Source organism: Equus caballus, chromosome 18 (assembly GCF_041296265.1).
Source record: "Equus caballus isolate H_3958 breed thoroughbred chromosome 18, TB-T2T, whole genome shotgun sequence".
NCBI classification, from domain to species: Eukaryota; Metazoa; Chordata; class Mammalia; order Perissodactyla; family Equidae; genus Equus; species Equus caballus.
In genome coordinates this window covers 65,953,919-65,975,791 of record NC_091701.1, presented here as the reverse complement: position 1 = coordinate 65,975,791, position 21,873 = coordinate 65,953,919, and positions in this window count along the sequence as shown.

Below are 21,873 nucleotides of genomic sequence, written 5' to 3'. Positions count from 1 at the left end.
GAAAGTGTGGTAAAGAAGGTAGCAACCCTGTAAGAAATCAGAGAGAATCTTGCCTCAGAATCCTATCTACCTATCAAATCCATTCTGCTAATCAACTTGCTAAACACTTAAAAAGAAAAATAAATCAATTAGCCAGTCCAAATATTCCAGGATGTATTCGTGATCTGATTAAGTTCTAAAATTAAAATGTAGCCAAGAATTTATTATTCATGAGTCACTAAATTCAAGAAAAACACATTTTAGATTGTGAGGCAGCTACTATATGTATTTGTTTCATGAGTCACTTGATTTTTTTAAATCATTAATTTCTGATTATTACATCAATGCATGCTGAACATAAAAATTTGGTACATGTATAAATTTGTAAAATGCAGTTAACAGGAAGAAAAAATCAGGCATAATTCACTAGATTCCTATAAACATTTTAGAATATTTACCTAATCTTAGCACTTAATTGAAACCTTACTTTTGATAGCTTTTATAATCTGCCTTAATCCCTTAGTCTTGCCTACAGATGAACATTTTCTCATGTCAATAAAGATATTCTTATAGTGGTTTCAAAATTGTATATGTAGATTATGATGTATTTAATCATTCCATTAGACTTTTAGTTTTGTTATAGTGTTTCCTGTTACAAATACCACTATTAAGGGATATTTGCATATAATAACAGCTAACACCAGCTATTCTTTTATTTATTTATTTATCTATTTATTTATTTATCTTGAGGAAGATTAGCCCTGAGCTAACTGCTGCCAATCCTCCTCTTTTCACTGAGGAAGCCTGCCCCTGAGCTAACATTGTGCCCACCTTTCTCTACTTTATACGTGGGATGTCTACCACAGCATGGCTTGCCAAGCGGTGCCATGTCCACACCCTGGATCCGAACTGGGCGAACCCCGGGCTGCCGAAGTGGAACGTGCGAACTTAACCGCTGTGCCACAGGGTCGGCCCCATCCCCAGCTATTCTGATCACACTTTTATACGAACTAATGAAATCCTCATAACAACTCTATAACTATAATCATCCTCATTTTACAGATCAACAACTGATGCACAGAGAGGTTAAAGTCGCGCAGCTATAAGTGGCAGTAGGGAAATCTGAATTTAGGCTATCTTTCTCTAGAGTCCATCACTTCATCACTATATCATACCGCGCCACCAACAGCTTCAGGATCATTGTCAGAATATCTGTTTCCTTAGGAAAAATTCCTAGAAGTCAAATTTTGGAAGACATTGCAAGAAAAAATATCTTTTAAAGAACTGAATTGACTATACTGGAAAAATTTTTTCCTTAACTTTGTTCCAATGTTCAAATGCGTAAAAAAGCAATGAGAACAGTCTTTCTAACCTCACTCTTAAATCTTGCTAATTCTCCCTTTAAAAACAGCCCAAACTTGGGGCTGGCCCCTTGGCCGAGTGGTTAAGTTCGCGCGCTCCGCTGCAGGCAGCCCAGTGTTTCGTTGGTTCGAATCCTGGGTGCGGACATGGCACTGCTCATCGGACCACGCTGGGGCAGCGTCCCACATGCCACAACTAGAAGAACCCACAACGAAGAATACACAACTATGTACCGGGGGCCTTTGGGGAGAAAAAGGAAATAATAAAATCTTTAGAAAAAAAAAAATAGCCCAAACTTCAAAATCAAAGGGGTTGTGTTATCATTTTTATCTTCAAGTACTGTAGAGTTTATAAAATGTTTAATGATTATTCACTTTTTTAACCCTTTTAACACTTTCTATTTATGCCCTAGGTTCTCTATCAACAAATGCATATTTTTGTAATAATATGGTGAAATTTTTAAATGTTAAAAAACTCATTTTCTGTCATGTTTGTGATAGTTTTCCTTGAATTTTTGTCATCATAATAAATCTGATGTTTATACTTTTATTTTACTTTTTGACAAAAGGTATTTTTCCCAAGTGATTTTTCAGCTAGTTGAAAAGAAAGTATATTCTGTAGTAGTTGAATATGAAACAACCTTAATAAAGGTACTTTTCAAATGACATATATGCTTTTCAAATTCCGGAAGATGTATCCTCTTACTACTATTATGTTTCTGACAATTTCTCCATAAATATAGTCTTTTACTTACCCATTATTTACTTTTAGAAAATCATGCTTTCCAGGAATGTGAAAAGGATAGTTTTCTTAATTACCTAAATCTTACTTACTAGAAATATCCATAACATTTGGTCAGCATTATTTCAGGTAACTCTCTATAGAGAAAGAAAAGAAATATAGATTTAATTTTAGAGATGTGTTCCAGTGTTAATAAACTTCTAGCATTAATAATTTTATTATTTAGTTGAATGTAAACCAAAAACTGCCATAAAACTCTTAGAATTGCTAAAATTCAGGCAATTGTTTCTTTACCAGAAGTGATATTATTTCCTAAAACATCCTTCTAAAGTTAAGATAAAAAAAGATAAAAACTTGAAGTGATTGGAGTTTTATTTAAAGGTGATTTTTCACATTTTTTTGCATTCTTATCTTGAAAATGTTGAAACTCACAGATAATATGCAAGAACAGTGGAACAAAGACCCCATATACCTTTCACATAGATTGTTAGAATTATTGACATTTTCTGGAGTTTTTTTCAAATTATGTTTCAATTAGTGCAGTTTCTATTTACTCCCTGTTGGTAAAGATGATGTAATATAGATTTATATGTCTCTTATTTTTTTTACTCTCTTGATTTGTGTTATTAATATGGTTATAATCATACTTTCATTCTAAACCAATAATTGCTACAGCTGATTTCAGTGTTATACTTGAAAGAATTCATTACTTGCTATAATTTGTCTTTCCACCAACTCAGTGTTCTTCTATAGTCCTGAGCTGTTTATGTTGGTTGTCATGGAATAATTTTGGTTCTTTATCTGGTGCTGAATTTGTTGAAGGTCTTGGACGCTTGTGGTCATCTGTCTGCTGCTGGTATATTTGATAAAAATTTGCCTAAGAAAAACCTAGGGTTATATTTTCTTTCTTTCAAAATTGGTAGATGTCATTTACTGGTTAGAATGGGTTGCCTTCTGGTGTAAAAGGCAGCTCCTTTCTGTCTGGATACCAATTATTGGTGACATTAAACTCCCAAGACATGTCTGGTGTCTACTGTTGTCTATCAATTTTCTCTGGTAAATGCTCCATAAATCTACAGATTCCAGTCTTTATTTGTTTCAAAATTTTATCCAATTATATTGAATAGATTTTGTGTTCTATGCATTCTGTTCTCTTCAAAACCACTAGTCATGTGTGGCCCAGATGTCCTTTGTTACTATACTTATAGTTTTTTGTAGCCCTTTTAATTAGTTAGCATTTTCCTTTTGTTATGTGTTTTGGCTCAAATCTATCCACATATTTCTGACATTCAGTTCAGTCATTTTAGTCTATCTCTTTTTTCCTGTAATACAATACCCTTGATATTTTTAACTCACTTCCACTGCTTCCCCATGCTCTATTCTCAAGCTTTTCATTTGCACTGATCTATGATCTTCTTCTGATCTCTTAAAACATTTTTCTTTCATTTCTTTACTTCTTTTTTAAAAAAAGGTAGTTATCTTTCATTATTCTAAGATTTTAAAAGATAATTTCTAACATCTTCCTATATTTTGATAGAATGATTCTTCTTAAGGTGTATGATATTTATCTTTTGATTATGTGTCTAATCCTTTTGTGTTGGCAGTTTTTATGCAAAGGAGCTTTCTTGGTTTATTTCCCATTAAAACTCTTGAGTGATCACTGGCTCCTAGCAAAATACAGTGTAAGAAGAAGCAATTGGAAATGAGGAACAGAGAGCACTTATTTTCTAGAATGCACATTCTTCTGTTTTACTTTATCTGACCACATTCTTTATGCTGGGGACAAAACTCCCCTCAGGTTTTGCTCAAGAGACGCATGGGCCTCATAGCAATTCCTGTTCAAGCTCGGGCCCTTCGTTTTGTTTTGTGGTCTGGCTCCTCTCCTTCTTTCACTCTACTTCACTCTCTACAGTCTCCTCGAGCTAGGAAACCAAATCCTGAATAAAATAAGTCACTTATCAGTTTGATTCTTCTCTTGGCTTCCCTACCTAATCATTTGAACTGGGTTTCTTTCTGTATGTTCTCCATAAAAGCTGTGACCAATACTGAATTAGATCTAATCTCTGTAATCAGACTACAGGTGTGTATGCCTTTCATGAAGGTGATACTTACTTTTGGAGAGTTTGTACCTTGCTAAAGTTTAAAGGCAACAAATGTCAGCTCTCAGCATGTTCCTCATCTCAGTCCAGGCTGTACAATTTTGGCAAGTGTGCCATGTGGTTTGTGGTTTGAGGTTATGGCTGTCTCTTTACATCACTGATGAGGTATTTCCCTCTTCTTTTTTTTTTTTTTTTTTTATTACTTTTTGTTATTTTCAGTGAGTTTCAGAGGAGGAGAGTCAAGCAAAGTTTTCTTTTCCCTCTCATTTTTAGCATTCTTGGTTCTATTGTACAAATGAACGATGACCTTTTCATCACAAGCAAACCTTTAATCACTATTCTGTTAATGGAGTCCTCACAAGAATGAGGTTTGTTTTGGTTTCTCTACTGACACATTAATATTGGATCTCCTGTTTTCACAAATCACTCATCTTTTTCCTAATGCTTCTTGTTTCACTTCGTTTTCAATTTTGTTAGCTTCAGATTTCCATCAAACAGCATTTGAGATACCTCCTCTTTAATACTGAGTGTTGAGCAGACATTTACTCTCTTCTTCCCTCTCCCAGTTCTCGGTATAAACACTGGTTTAGTTAAGTTAAGTAAGCTAGTTTAATTTAGTTCATTTAATTTGGCGTTTTAGATCTAAGCTATCATTGATATTTTAAAAAATAATATATGTAAGTATACAGTTTTTTGACATTTATGTTCATGGTTAAAATACCTACAATTATTATATTATAAATAATTACATAAATAAAAATTATTGTAAATAATTATGATTACCTCTTGTTTAACTAGATTCAGTGCTGTCCCTCTGTTTTTTAATGTTAATTTTTTTCCTTTGTTGTGTTATTAATTTTATCATGATCCTTAGTTTTTGAATTATGTATTCAAGCAATTTTATATGTCTTTCTGTTGCTTTCACTTATGAAAGAAAACCTGTTAAGATATTCATGTCTTCAGTGACAACTGCTTAAACACTGTTAAATGGTACTTCATTCTGTTTTACTAATTTGTGTGACACAATCTAAGGCTGACTTCATTTGAGTCCCTTTGTAAGTAACCAATCGGTTGTGAGTATCTGCGTGTGAGTTGTTTTGATCTGACACCTCAAGAACATCCTCTTTGCCCTTGCATTTCAAAAATGTTGCATGTGTGGTGTTCCTAAGCCAGTTTTGTTTCACCATTATATTTTGCTGAAGTCACTTCTTTTACTCTGTAGTGGCATTTTCCCACTATCCCTTTTGCTCAGTTCTCTGATACTTGAGGTTGAGAGAGTACAGAAAAAGTATAATTTACAAGCACGCTTTGCCATCAGACTTTGCCTTAAATTCCATTTTGTCCATAGTGCTTTCCTCATGCAAACATGCATCCCAGAAAACATCATACTGTGCCAGGTCATTCCTACTTCCTTTCCAGATCTTTTCTAGACTTGGACTATATTTCCAGAAAGAATTCTCAGGGTCTATGGATTCATATGGGAATAAACTACATATTTATTTTCACTAGCCTCCAACTAAATTTAGCACTTACTCCAATTATAAATATAGACTCAACACGGAGCAGCCCCAGTGTAGCTGTGAACTTGTCCAAGTAGGAATCAGAGATATATTCCCTATGGCACTACACGTGTTGTACATATTTCAAAATAAATTTGCTCTAAACACAATTTAGAAATTATAGTAAGTAAACTTTCTGATAATAGTTTTATTTATAGCATTAATAACAAGGTACATTATTTTTATATCACCCAATTTTCTTGATATTTTAATAAATACATTTCAATGTAATTGGATTCCTTTGAAGTGCTAGGTGTTTTATTTTAGTCTGAATTTAAAATCTGTTATTCTGAGACATAATCTATACACTTCCTTAGATTGCCAAAGTTATCAATGGCACCCAAAAAGGGAAAAGAACCCCTGATATAGAGGGAGTGGTGGTAAAGAGTCAAAGATCTGTAGGATGAAAAGGAGAATCACTTCCTGATTCAAAGTGCTTCACTAGAGGAGCAGAGAGCAATGGTTAGGAAGGGCTGTGGGTCTCCAGGGCAGCTGGGAATCATCTCAACTTAGTACTTTTATTACCTAGTATCTGTTGTAAGATGTAAAATTGAGTAGACTATTTTTCTTAGTTCCAGCAGATTTAGTTATTCATTTTTGTGTAAGACTCCTTTGTTCTTGTGAGTTTCAAGCTTCTCCCATGTCTCCAATGCATTTGGAAAGAACATGGTGGTTCAATATTAAAAGATGGTAGCATGGTACTCACCATTTTAATTAGAAACCATGGCGCTGTTTTTGAAGTAGAGAGATTTTTATAGCTTAATAATGGTATATTTTTGTGAGGAATTCAATTTTTTTTATGTTTAGAAAAACACTTTTCTCACCTAGAGAACAAATGCATATTTACAACTATTTTCTTCTAGCTCTTTTATAGTTTCAGTTTTGTTTTCTGTGGGTTATTTTTATTCTTGTTTTACATTTAGTGGTTAAGAAATTTAGTACTTGGTATGAGCTGATAATCTAGAAGTACTTTTTTGGTAGATAGGCAAATTTTTGAAGGCTTGCCTGAGCAATATATCCTTTCTCCACTAATTTATGATTAATTGTATCATTTGTGCTCACCAATATAACCAAGTGTGTAGAACAGTGTGGAGCATAGTAAGTTCTCAAATATATTTAAATTAATTAATATCTTCACTCAAAAAAGTAATTGTTTGCTAGTAAATCTACTCCCTGATAAGGATTTCCCTGGCTTCTTGTGAGAACACCTTCACAAAGAGGATAGAAAGTAAGATGAAAATCTCACATTTGACACATGTCGGTTGGTTCTCCAGGAAGAAGATGCCAAGAAAGATTTAAAAGTTTGAGAGCTTTATTGAGGACAGTGCCTGGGAAAGGATCAGGAACAGGCAGGAAAAGACTTCAGGCCATGATGAAGGTCTGAAACTTGTGCAAGGAGAGAAGTAACGAAGGAAGGACCTCATATTTGAGTGCAGCTCTGAGGAAGCCTCAGCCAGCCAAATGGGGAACTCTAGGGCAAAGACTGTGCAGAAATGGTCAGCTGTGGCACTCCCATCATGTCCGATCATTGTGTCTTACATTGTCTGTGTGTGTTTTTGTTTTTTGTTTTTTGAGGAAGATTAGCCCTGAGCTAACATCTGCCGCCAATCCTCCTCTTTTTGCTCAGGAAGACTGGCCCTGAGCTAACATCTGTACCCATCTTCCTCTATTTTATGTGGGATGCCTGCCACAGAATGGCTTCACAAGGGGTGCATAGGTCTGCACCTGGGATCTGAACCGGTGAACCCTGGGCTGCTGAAGTGGAATGTGCAAACGTAACTGCTGCGCCACTGGGCTGGCTCCTGTCTGTGTGCTTTTTAGGAAAAGCATGACATCAGCTTGAAATGTCAAGTAGATCTCAAGTATTTACTCCACAGCTGGCGACTCTCAACTAACTTTACTCCTCATGACAGGATCTATCTTGAAGGGAGATCTGAGTGGCACATCTTTATGGCTGCCACAGATACCGTAGACAAGTCAACAGCAAGTGAAGGCAAGGAAACTCAGTCCAAGTAATCCTCGTCCCTCAGGCAGTGGATAGAACAATTATGAAACAAAGTGCTCAATAATCAACATTGGAGATCATTTTGATATTATACATGAAGTCCTATTATTACATTTAAAAAATCAACCAGTCTTATTTACCTAAGTTTTCACCCAGTTTACACAGCTTTAGCATCCATATGTGAAACCAACAAATAGCCCTAGAACCGAGGAAGTCGCGATTTTGTGTTTGGAGTACACCAATATATGCCAGCCAATTTTTTATTTAAAGCAATAGCAGATTAAAATAAAAACATAGGAAATGAATACATACAAGTGTGATTAGGGCCCAATTTAGTATTATTAAGAAGTACACCCTTTCTCCTAGTTAATAATAGACATACACGCACACAGTGTCTATAGAAAAGAGAACGTACCTTCAGCAATATATTTGTTGTATATTTGTTTAGAGAAAGTGAGGTTTCACACAGGTTTTGACATGTGGCTGGACTGACTTTTTGGTAGTGGTGGAAGTAATTTTACCTTTCAATATTCTACTTTCTTCTCACAATGTTTATTTTACATGTTTCTTCATTAAATAACAGTCAATTAAATGAGTTTTTTAGTCAAACAAAGGTTTTCTTGTAGACATTTTTGGTTAATACCCTTACATGGTTATTCTGTACTTTTATATACCATGAATAGTTCTGATGTTCTATTTCTTATTTATTTTAAAAAGTAAATCACTCTCCTAATACCTCATAAAAGTGAAGTAAAATTCTCAAACTGGAGACATCTCCTTTGGATAGAAATTCCAAAGTATTCACCATAGTGAATACCTTCCCCCATTGGCAATAGCCAAGTCCTGACAGCTCTACTCTCCAAACGGTACATGTGCCTTCTCCTTTCCATGAACTTATCCACTTTTGTCCTTGTACTGTGTGAGCATTTGTTGATTTTAACCAAATGGATTTACAGTAAAGGAAAAGGTCCAACAATTTTTTAAAATTTCATAACATTTCATAACTTTCATAACCTTTTATCTTATCTTCCTTCCATTGCTACCAGTAATAGAAACATAGCACTGCACTGTAATTAAGAGCATGGTCTCTGAAGTCGGATAGAAATACGTATATCTGTCGTGACACTTGCAAACAGTGTGACTTGGTCAAATCGTTTGATCCTTCTTGTGCCTTATTGTTTTCTTTTGTGAAATGCAAACAGAACAATACTTAAGTTTCAGTTTTGCCATGAGGAATAAATAACATCACAAATGTAAAATCTTTACAGTACTATCTGGAACATACTATATACTCAATAAATATTAGCTGTTATTAACTTTGAAATTGAAAGTAGTTTAGTAAATAATGTGTTTTTCTCAGTATTTGCTGTGTGTTTTAGTTTGGTTTATAGTCCGAGCCAATCATGGCCATCCCATTCTGTTGAAGCTTAAGTAAATTAACACTCTCCAGGAAGTGAAACTATGATCCCATTCAGACTAGTAAAACACAAACGCCCCTGAGTAAAGAAGTTTTCCTTCATTTTAGAGAAAGGCATTATTCTTCCCCTGGGTATCATGATGTAAGGTGTGTAACTTACAATGTAAGGTCTATTACTCTGCCAACCGTCTTACTACCAGCCTAAAAATAAAGCCAACACACCAAAAAAAAGTAAACCCTAGACAAAGTGAGTTGGGTCCACTGAATTAAGCCAGCCCTATATAGCACACCATACCTCTCAACTTCTAAGAACACGATCTGATTGATTTTTGTATTGTAATAAGCCTCTGCTAGCTTTGGTCTTCCGTTATTTGCCATAAAATTAAAACTACCATAGATTTTTTCTGAGACATAAATGTGCATAATGTGTGAATGTGTATGTACATTGGATATGGTACTTTTAGTTGCAACAAACAGAAAATAGAAAACAGGTTTGAACAAAAAAGTGTTATCTCATATCGCATAACTGATAAAGTCAACAGCTAAGTTAACAGTCCATTATCATTCTGTAAGAGCTCTAACTCTGATTCTCTTGTCTCCTCCTCCAGGTGCCTCCTTCATCTTCACTATAGTAGCAAGGGGGCTGTGGCAGTTCCAGGCTTCTTCTTCACACACAATAATGTATAGAAGAACACGAATAATTTTCTTTCATTGGCTCTGTCTTAACATCAAGCAAATATTCCTCAAAGAAGCCCATTTTAATTTCCCTAGGTCTTTTATTAGGCCCAACTGGAGAATGAAGGGAAGCACTACATGGTGATTAACTTAAACCTTAATTGCCAAAGACTTGCACAGAAGATGGAGATGGCATCACCTTTTGACCAAATCAAGTCCACATTAGGAAGATGAGGTCAGCTTCCTTTCAAGCGTGATGGATGCCTATCTAGTTGAGGGTCGGATACTTGAAAGAAAATGTTTCAATTAGAAAGAGACAAATAGGTAGGTAATGAACAATGTTGACTAAAGTGTTTGTTTATATTATTCTTTTATCTTTCACCTAAAAGTTCAAAGAAATTTGAATTCTCACAATTATCTATTACTTAGATGTTATTATGATCTCCATTATCACAGATGAGTTAACTAGAGCATAAAGAGGTTAAGTGACTTTCTTGATATCAAACTTAGCAAGCAATTAAGCCAGGACTTAAACCCAGGTAATCTGGCTTCAGGGGGCAATGATCTTTACCGTTGTGTATTCTGCATCTTTGTGTCCCTGGCTTATAAAATTCAATTCCAGCATGTTTCCCCCTTCCTTCTATGATACCTAGTGATCATATATTATTCTGGCTCTGCCCATCAGAGTTTATGACTATGATCAAATACATTCCTGAATATGTCCACTGCACCTGTTGGGCATTTGAACAGGTGAAGATGATGAATAAAGGAAAGATTTAGTTGTATGTTGAGTTATGATTGTCTCCTCTTTTAACAGAGTCTTGGGTTCGAATTGAAATGGGTTATGATTCAGGCAAAACACATTCTTGGAGAATTCCATTGGAGAATCATAGTATATTATTAGCTGTAGCAATGCACACCTGCATCTAACACCTGGTTGCATTTGATTCTTTTTCCTTTAGGTGGGCTAATAAAGCAAAAAAAAAGAGAGAATTTTGGATTTTTATGCTTTTCATAATCAAGAAAACCATGAATCATTGAAATAGAAATTGAAAAAGTAAATAAAGATTAAATTATGCCTTTATCTTAGCTGCTGTAACGCTATTATCAGTTTAGTAAATGATATCCTCACAAGTCAGTTAGGTATGAAGGGTTTAAGATTAATTTGAACAACTGTCAAATGCCCTATAAATGACAATTTCCACATCAAAAAATGTTAATTTAGTGACCATTCAAGGCACTAACCACCTTAAAATTGCAATGTTAATTAATATTTGGTTACCTGATAATTACAAACAATAAAAGCAAACAACTTCAAAGATAAATATGACAACATATACCAAATTCAACATAAAAAAATCCAAAAAGGTGAAATCTAATCCCCAAGTTGTCAACAAGACATGAATCTATCAAAATCTTGGCATCAAATTTCTAGGAAATTTTGACCAGAATCATTATAATCAAAATGGCATGACAGAATGGCTTCATCAGCAAAAAGTTTGGCCACTGATCCTGAGGTGGTTTTAATTAGGCTTTAACTCTTCTAAACAATGCACATTTAGAGAAATACTTATCGCCAGATGTACAAATAGCTGCCTGCTTTGTGCTTTTTTTATTTGCTCAGTGAAACGTATTAAATGCCTACTATGTTCCAGGCATATGAGTATGCAGCAGTGAAGAAAACAGAACACTGTTTTAGAAGAGCAGAAGGTTTGAAGAAATATTGAAATACAACCCAGCAGTGGAGCAGAGCCAATGACTGCTGGAACAGACCAGTGGTAGAGAAAGTAATCTGGTATATGACAGTAAAAATGGGAAAATCTCCTTTGAAAAGGGACTTTGAGAAGCACATGATTCTGAGTCAGAGCTACAGAAGTAATCCATCTAAGTCAAAACCATAGCCACACATCAAAAGATATTTTTATGTATCTGAACATCAGTTTTTCGCTATCCCAGTTGCTGTAAGAAATTGCATCCTCAACATTCTTAGTTCCCTTTCTATCCTTTCAACCAGCCCCTCACTGATAACTGTTTACTCACAAGGCCATTGATGTAAGTACAATAACTTGCTATTTAAATACCAAACATAAAGAGACAGAAATAAATACATAAATGATTCCAGGTCAACAAGAGTTAAGAAGCCATCATTTATTTACCACTATACATCTAAATTACTGGGCTCCAGCCCTGGCAGAATTATCTATCCCAACAAAGACAGAATGACTCAGATTTTTCATCTAGTACTGTAAATTAGCATGTTGCTTTGGGAGAATAACTAAGGGTCTTTGCCTAGTCACTTAATTATATAGTAAAAGTGAAGGAGCCAGGGAGTTTTAATATTCTCATCCAAACATTGTAGGGTTGAGTTTTCCAAGCTTAAATACAGAGACCTTCATTTGTATCTCATACTTATTTCTTCCTTAAAAAGTTTCAATTTTTTCTATTGCTTTGTTAATTAGAGATTGAAGGAATCCACAGTATTTTGGAAAATGTCTTATCTAAAGATGCCAGGAAGAAAAAAAATACATGAAAGTGTTCTCTTCCCTGAGTAAATTTCACTTTACTGTAACAGTTGAGAAAGCGTGGCCTGTATGCTGCTGCTTATACGTAAAGTGAACCTTGTCCATCAGTGTGCCACACACATTTGCACACACGTCAGTCACCTTCAAATTCAAGAGGGAGGTTTGATCTACAGATAGACTTCAGAGAAATCCTGCATCATCTACCTATATTGCCAACGTAGTCTTCCATTCAGAAATGTAAATGAACAGTCAAATATCACCAAATATTTCAGACAAGATCAAGCAAGAGAAAGAAATACGCCCAAAAAAAATTCAAGAAATAAAAAATAAATTGTGAATATAAATCTATATCCATAGCAGAATCAAGAGAATGTCACAATCATAAAATAAGACTAGACAGCTATAAACTGGAGCAATCAAGAGAATAAAAAAGAGTACTCTGGAGTTAGTTACAACGTTTAAGCTAAATAGTAAAATAAAATAATAGAATAAACACTGTTGAAGACTAAGTTAGTCATATAAAAGACAAATTCAAAGAAATGTCCTAGAACACCCAGAAAATTGATTTAAGACCAAGAAAGAATTCCATAGCGAGAATAGAGACAATGGAGGAGAAGGGCAAATTTCTAGGAAATAATAGAAGATCACTTTTATTATTGTGCATGAGTGTTTCTTCCTCTCCTGCCATAGCATATGCATTTCCTCCCGTTAAACACAGGAGTTACAGGTGACTTGCTTTAGCCAATTACTGTTCAAGGAAGGACCGTGTGCCACTTTTGAACAGAAGCTTTAAGTCCATTTTTCTTTTCTCCCTCTGCCACGAGACCTGTGACGTTCCAAATAAAGGCTGTTTCTAAGCCTAAGTCCTGAAGTGAAAACTACAGGAGGTTACTATTTTACAAAATATTTTGCCGCTTGCATAGCATTCCAGAAACTAATAACAAATTTCTCATCATTCCTGCCTGGTGTAACCCTCAGTGGATATACATGCAATGTGAGAAAATAAACATTTTTACGCCAGTGTGTTATGAGGGATTTGGTGATTTTTTTTTTTTTTGCTGGAGGCATTAGTTTGTGTTTCCTGACTGATACACAAATTCGATATTACCATAGGAGAAAACCTCAAATATGTGTCCCTGACCTCATGAGCAGCCAATGGCCAGTGAGAAAACTGTTACTGGAGATCAGAAGGACAGCGATGGTATGCATTTTTATGCAGCGATGGTGATAAACATTTTTAAAACTGTCACAGGCTGTCATTTTGAAAGTAGATAATATACTGACTGTGCCTTTAGCCCTCAGGGAAATTGAGTGCTAGTTGCCTTTGTGATGCAGTTGCCTGCATTTAACAAGTTTCTATAAGACAGATACAAATTCAGAAATGAATTAGTGGATTGCAAGCAAAATTTAAGGACAGAGAGTAAAAAATCTTGGACTCTTGTAGGGTTGGGATATTGAACAATGAAATGTTTAAAAGTCTAAAATATCAGAAGAAAATAAATATACATATAAATATGCACACACAATTTTATATATAAGCTTTTTCTTAGTAGAAGCCATAAAGGAAATGATTGGCAACTTTAACCACATGTGTGTTTCTTTTTGGTAATAAACTTCATAAACTGAGTTAAAAAATCTAAGACAGACTGGCAGAAATATTTTCACTATGCAAAAAAAAAAAGAGAATTAACATTCATTTTTATATAAATTGCTCGTGCAAATCAATAACAAAAAAAGATGAGAGAGAATTAAATAGAAAACTGGGCTCAGAAAAGAACAGGCAGTTCACAAAAGAAAAATTAATCATTTGTCAATAAACGTATAAAAAGGTGCTCAGTACAAGCATTTAATATCAAGATAAATATATTAAAATCACATTTAAATAACTTTATGACGTCTGGTGTATTTGAACTATAGGGAAAGGAATATTTGCATTCAATTTTGAGGGGAGTAAAAGTTTGCATCATCTTTTAAAAAGAGTCATTGCTGGTATCTATCATTTTAAACTGTATATGCTCTTTGACGTTATTTCTAAGCATATATCCTATGGAAATGTTTTAGTGTAACTATATTATATGGAAGTTAAGGGCACTAATATTTGCAAAAGGAAACGATGGTAACAATCAATCAGGATAGAATGGTTAAATAAATTAATATATTCATATGAAACGATACAACGAAGCAGTTAAAAAAATGCCCTAGCTTTAGCAAGTTAGTCAAGGAAGCATAACAACAAGCCCAAGGAATGTCTGAACAAATAACACAAATCCAAATATAAAAATAACAGAAAATGTTAACCATAATACTTAGCAACTCAAAGTCACAATAATAAAATATTTGTTATAAAATAGTTAAACATTTTACTTTAATGAAAATGCAATTCTTTGAGATTCAAGTTTATGGGGCTGGCCTGGTGGCACAGCAGTTAAGTACACACATTCCACCTCTTTGTGGCCCGGGGTTCGCCAGTTCGCACCCCTGGTGGGGACATGTCAACTCTTGGCGAAAGCCATGCTGTGGTAGGCATCCCATGTAAAAAGTAGAGGAAGATGGGCATGGATGTTAGCTCAGGGCCAGTCTTCCTCAGCAAAAAGAGGAGAATTGGCCATAGTTAGCTCAGGGCTAATCTTCCTAAAAAGAAAAAAAAGATTCAAGTTTTCACTTGATTCCACTTATTATAGATAAAGTCATTAGATTTGACAATCTTTTCTATGATATTTTAAAATTTACATAGTTTTTAGTAAATTTCAATTTTGGTGATAATGACAAGGTTAAATATATCACAAGGATGGAAATTGTATGGAAACACGTGAGGTAAATTATTGCTACACATACATTGTAACGGTTCCCCAAGACTCAAACTAGACTGTGGAAAAGAACATAATAATTTTTCTTTTATTCATGATCAATTTCAATTGCAAAATTTTAAGGAGTTAGGGTAGTTTATTCACATGTTATCCAGAACTGAAGTGACCATTATATGGTCTTTCTTTCTAAAACTGAGATCACAGATGAGTTGATGGTGAGATTCATAATAGAAATTAGTTCCTTTTCTATTTTCTAGTGTTTTTAATGTGAAAAAATTTAGTAAAAATATCCAAAGACTCCACTGTTGGTTTGATGCCAATAAAATAGTTTAGTAAATGTTATTGTTTTTCTAAGAAATTCTCTATAGTTTCCAGAGCATTATGTACATAAAATCAGGGTTATTACATTTATTTGCTAATAAAATTATTTTTATTCAATTCATCAAGTTTAATTGGTACTTGTAAAATAAATTCAAATGTAGATATCATCAAAACTAAATGTCAACCTACTGAATGGGAGAAGATATTTGCAAATCACACATATGAGAAGCAGTTAATATCCAAAAGATATAAAGAACTCATATAACTCACAATAAAAAACCAAGCAACCTGATTAAAAATTGGGCAAAAGATCTGAATAGACATTTTTCCAAAGAAGATATACAGATGTCCAACAGGCACATGAAAAGATGTTCAACATTGCTAATTACTAAGGAAATGCAAATCAAAATTACAGTGAGTTATCATCTCAGATGAGTTAGAATGGCCATTATGAAAAAGGCAAGAAATAGTAAGTGTTGGAGAGAATGTGAGGAAAAGGGAATGTTGATTGGATTGTAAACTGGTGCAACCACTATGAAAAATAATATGAAAATTCCTCAAAAAATTAGGAATAGAACTACCATATGATCCCGTGCTTCCACTTCTGGGTATTTTTCTGAAGAACACGATAACACTAATTTGAAGAGATATTTGCACCCCTGTGTTCATTGCAGTATTATTTACAATAACCAAGATATGGAAACAACCTGTCTACTGACGGATGAATGGATAAAGAAAATGTGTATTTCATACACAATGAGATACTACTCAGTCATAAAAAAAAGAACAAAGTCTTACCATTTGTGACAGTATGGATGGACCTTGAGGGTATTATGATAAGTGACATAAGTCAGAAGGAGAAAGACAAATACCGTATGTTTTCCCTCATACGTGGAATCTAAAAAACAAAACAAAGGAAATGAACAAGCAAACAAAACAAAAACAAACTCGTAGATATAGAAAACAGATTGGTGGTTACCAGAAGGGAAGAGAGTTGGGGGATGGGCAAAAATGGGTGGAGGAGGTCAATTGTATGGTGATGGATGGTAACCAGACCTTTGCTGGTGATCAATCTGCAGTGTATACAAATGTCAAATTATAATGTTGTACATCTGATACTTATATAAAGTTATATACCAACTTTAGAAGAAAACCACAATGCTGTTTTCCAGCAATTTAAAGACCAGTTAATTGTTGTGTTAAGCTGTAGGTAAAGTAGCATACATGTATAAGGAAACCATCCTATTCTGAAGAGTTAGCAGCTGCTCAGAAACATGAATGATATAAAAGGGTCAACCAGGTAAAACTGACAGAAGAAGCTACAGTTAGATGTCTATCTGAGCTACTAAATGAATTCCCTGGAATAGCGTCCTCTTCATTTTTCTCTCTATAGTACCTAATACATTCCTAATCTTTGCAGGTTTTCAATAAATTACTAGGTGGATTCTTAGGACTGGATGATAGTGTTTAAGCATATCTGTCAGAAAGTGACTTATTAGAAATTTCAAAGCACAAAATCTCAGGAAAATATCCTTCATTTTGCCTAAAAATAGCCTTTGATCCCATAATTAAACTGTCTGATTAAAAAGCAACTTCTTAAACCTTGTAATTAATTGTTTTGTATATTATATTACTGTGAAATATCTGTAAATCTCATTTTTTAAATTGCTGGTCTGTGTTCAATTTTCAACTTCATTTTCCTTTTTTCACAACCTTTATAATCTTATTAGTCATGATTATATATGCTTATCCGCTTGTATATTCACTGAAAAAACATTTATTCAACCCTTTTATGAGCAATATAATTATTTTTACACCAACTACATTCATTGTTTCATATTAATAAATAAGTGACAAGCAATAGAATATATTGGAGTATATGCGGAAGCCATTTGGGTTAATACTAATTCAGCCTGACTTTGTTTTTCCAAAAGGGCTTGACATGGCCTGTTGAGCACGCAGTGTACATCTGCTTTAAATGTTTGCTATGTCCTAAAGACAAGAACGATGCCATTCAAGATAGGGATGTAACTTCCCCCACATGGACATCTCTTTGAGGGTAAGCATCTCTCCCTAAACTGAGGATTAATAAAGTGCAGCTGACCTGCTGCACTCACTTTGTGACCACCCGCCTTGTGACCATCCACTGACTTGCTGTGTTCACCAAATTGCTATGCCAGCAAAGCAATGTTGAGATTATTCTAAAAGGGACATTCCAATCATATGTGATAAATGCTCTTTGACATTATATAACCACTCTCACACCCCACTTCTTTGGAGTGCTCCCTTCCTTCGTGAAAGGACTCTCCGAGGCCCTGTGGTCCTCGGGGTTAGCTCATAATAGACTCACCCCAATTGTCATTCATAGATTGGTTATGGGTTATTTGAGTAAACAATAAGGAAGCCCTTGCATACCAGATATTTATATTCTTCATGGTTAGAGAAGCCCAGAAGACTCTCTTAAATCTAAAACAGGATTTATTACCAGAAAGTAAGCCAAATAGTGATTTTAGGTGCAATCAGAGCAACTCAGATGGAAACCTCAAACTTAACTATCTCCTTTTAATCATTTATTTATTTTTTAAATTCTGAAATCATATCCATCATACAGGTCACATCTGATGATCAGTAGGAAATGCAAGCACTCATCTAGATTTTACTGTCTGCACAATTTAGGTCAGCTGTTTGGAAATAACATGATGACTGATTGATTTCTTTCTTCAGGATATTCAATAAATATCCTGAAACATTAGAGCACTTTCCACTAGGAAGGGAATTGAATGTTGAAAATACAACTCCGCTTTCAAAATTTCTCATGTATATTACAAACAGTAAAGGCTGAAATAGGACGATTCCTGTGAGAGACTACCTAATGATAGATGTGTGTCTGGAGATTCTCACACAATTTTTACGCCAAAACATTTGCATTTCTTTTACTTGCATTGTGATTGTTATTTTATCTTAAGAAGTTTTGCTTTTACTTTGAGATTTTAATTCATACCCTCAAGAATTAACCATAAATGTGCAGGTTTAAAAATAGTCACAAGTGATCTAGCTAATCCCCTGGATTTATGACATGAAAAGAATGTGAACCAATGTTATGGTATCCGTTGAAACTCCTCCAAGATTTTCACCCACTTATTCCAAAAAGGGCACTGCCAGCTCTTAGACACTAAACAAATCAAATACTTGAAATGCTCCACAGCCACTTTTTTCTTTCTGGAAACACATCTACCTACGTTTTCAATTTACAGTCATGCACTTACTGATGGGGGCACATTCTGAGAAACACATCTTTAGGTGATTTTGTCATTGTGAGAACATCATAGAGAGTACTGAAGGGGAACAAAATTTGCCACCCCAAAATGTGTCTTTTTAACATGGGGATTATTTTAGGCTGATTATTTTTAAGAAACAAAAGATTCAGAAAGTTTTTCTTGTTATACCCCCTTAACTTCCTGAAAGAATTCAGATAAACAATCTGTCTCAGGAAGTGAGCTATTGCTTTAGCATAACATGAGCTAGGTGTCGGACAGGGAGGAATCTAGAAATGCCTGTTTCTTGGGCTCCCCTCTGTGTTCTTCTGTTTTTGAGTGGCCAAAAAAAACTTGTTTTCCAAATGTTTGCTTTTTTTCACCTACCTGTGAATTGCCTTCCTTCCCTTTGAAGTCCCTGACTCTCCCCATCCCCAACATCTTTTTTTGTCTTTAGCTGAGGATGGTATTTAAGATGAGGGCTTTGACTGTTGGGGAAAGTAACTCAGTCTTCCTGTGTTTCTCTCACATATTCATGTTATAAAATTTTGTGGGTTTTTTTCCTGTTAGTCTGTATCAAGTCAATTTAAATCTTAGACAAGCCAGAAGAACCTAGAAGAGTAGAGGAAAATTTCTTCCTTCCCTGCAGAGCTTACACAAACCTAGATGGTTTAGCCCACTACACACTAGGCTATAAAATACTAATCGTATGCGGCCACTGTCCTTGACCAAAATACCATTATGCAGCACATGATTGTATTTCTAAACTGACCTTAGAAATTAAAATACCCAGAGCTAACTTGAGACTATCCACTAAGTCTATTCAGCAATAAGATATGTAATTCATATACAAAAAAAATTCATTTTTATAATATATTAAGAGAAATGCACCTTTTCTTAACTAATCACACATAGAAATGACTTCTTAGCACAGGTTTGACAGCAAATGCTATTAATTAACAAATAATTCCCATTAATACACAAATGGGTAGAGTTGTTTACAATGGACACTTGTGACAACATATGTTAACTGCATTACCATTCATAATAAAATTATATTAATTAAATGATGGGAATCATGCTGAGAAGTATTATGAACATAGTGTGGTTAAAAACAAGGTGCACAAAGGGGACCAGCCCAGTGGCTTAGTGGTTAACTTTGAAAGTCTGCTTTGGTGGCCCAAGGTTCATGGGTATCAGATCCTGGTTGCGGACCTACACAACACTAATCAGGCCATGCTGTGGCAGCATCCTACATACAAAATAGAGGAAGATTAGCATGGATGTTAGCTCAGGGCCAATCTTCCTCACCAAAAACAAAAAACAAAAAAACAAGGTGCATACAAGATTTGGTGTCTGATGGAACCTGAAGTTAGGAGCAACTGAAATGACATGATAGAGACTTTGGACTTGATTTTGAATGCAAAAGGAAACCACTAAAATATTCCAGCTTTAAAAATTACCTTAAATTTTAGAAAATTTTCTACAGTGGTTAGATTTTAAATCAGAAAATAATTGGCTTGACTATTATAATAGAGAAAGGACTAATAGATGAGTTTGAATGGGTGGATGGTTGATGGTTAGAGAGGTAATTTCATGCTCAGAAAGAAGAAATATTTAAGGAGCAATGAAATGCTATATGTATACAGTATATATACGTTACATATATTATAGGTTATATGTACACACACACTTTTAAAAGTAGCTCTTGGTGAATGTGAGACATCTAAATATAGCAGAAGATTCCTATGATTTTATTGATATGTAAACAATAGTTTTTGAAACCCCACCATACAATTTATTTCTTCATTATTCAATGAACATTTATTGAAACCTACCATGTGCCAGACACTTTGTTAGAAGTGGTGAATAAAGTACACATGATTGTTGCTTTCATGAGGCTATATTGAGAAAGAAAGACAATAAACAGGTGTAGAAACAAATAAATGTAAAATTACAGGTTTTGATAAGTACTGTGATGGAAAATAGTAAGATGTTTGGGGAGTGAATAACAAGATGGGTGAAAATTTTTTCTTTAGATGAGTTGTTAGAGAAGACTATTTTGGGAACTGACATTTCAGCAGTGACATAAATAATGAAAATTCAGATATAACAGTATGAAGAGCATTCAAAAAAAGCAAATTCCATGTATAAAAGCCATGAAGTTAAGAGCACAGCATATTTTAGGAATTCAAAGAAGTTAGTTTAGCTAAGATTGTTGAGAAAAACTATTGGCCTTCCATGAAATAAGCAGAGTAATGTGGAAGCCAAATTAGGCCTTCTAAGCCACGGAACTTAGATTTAATTACATTCCAATTTAGTGTGTGAAAAAGTTTAAGCTTTCTTTGCCTTGGTTTATTCATTTATAAAGTGGCGATAACTGTACATCATAAGGTTTTTATGAAGATTAAATTAGGTGAAATAAATAAGCTTAAAAGTACCAAGCACAAAGTTCTCTATAATTATTAGCAATTGTTTTTATCATTATTATTTATAATAATACAATATTAAAAGCTCTAAAACTATGTGCCAGTATTCATCATTATTCAGCAGAGAAATCAAACGGCCTGGGGGCCAGATAGTCAATAATAAACTTTGTGAAACATATGTTCTCTGTCACAACTACCCAACTCTGCCATTGTAGCGTGAAAGTGACAGGAGACAGTACACAAACAAATGAGTGTTCGAGTTTCCATAAAACTATATCTACAAAAGGAGGTGATGGGACAGATTTGGCCTGTGGGCTGTAGATGTCACTCCCTGAATTAGAGGATTATCCAGCTTAGATACATGTAGGCATCACCATGAGTCCCAAAAAGGGCTGAAGATCTGCAAGTCAATCAACTTGACGCTAGAAGGTAGGGTTAGTGAAAAAAATTTGGAAACTACTGGTTAAATTTGTGATTTTCAAAAATATTATTTGGTTGGTAGCAAGAAATAACCATGAATTATTGCTCTCCCAAGCCATAATTTGTAGTATCTAAACATTTTTGACCAGCCAGCCCCTAGCTAACCAGGTCACTGTTGACATATGAGAAATCTCAGCCAAGATTAGCTGGGCCTGACCCAGGTCAACACAACTGACCAGCTCCACTAAAATTGGTGACCTACAGAATCCTGAGCCAAATAAAT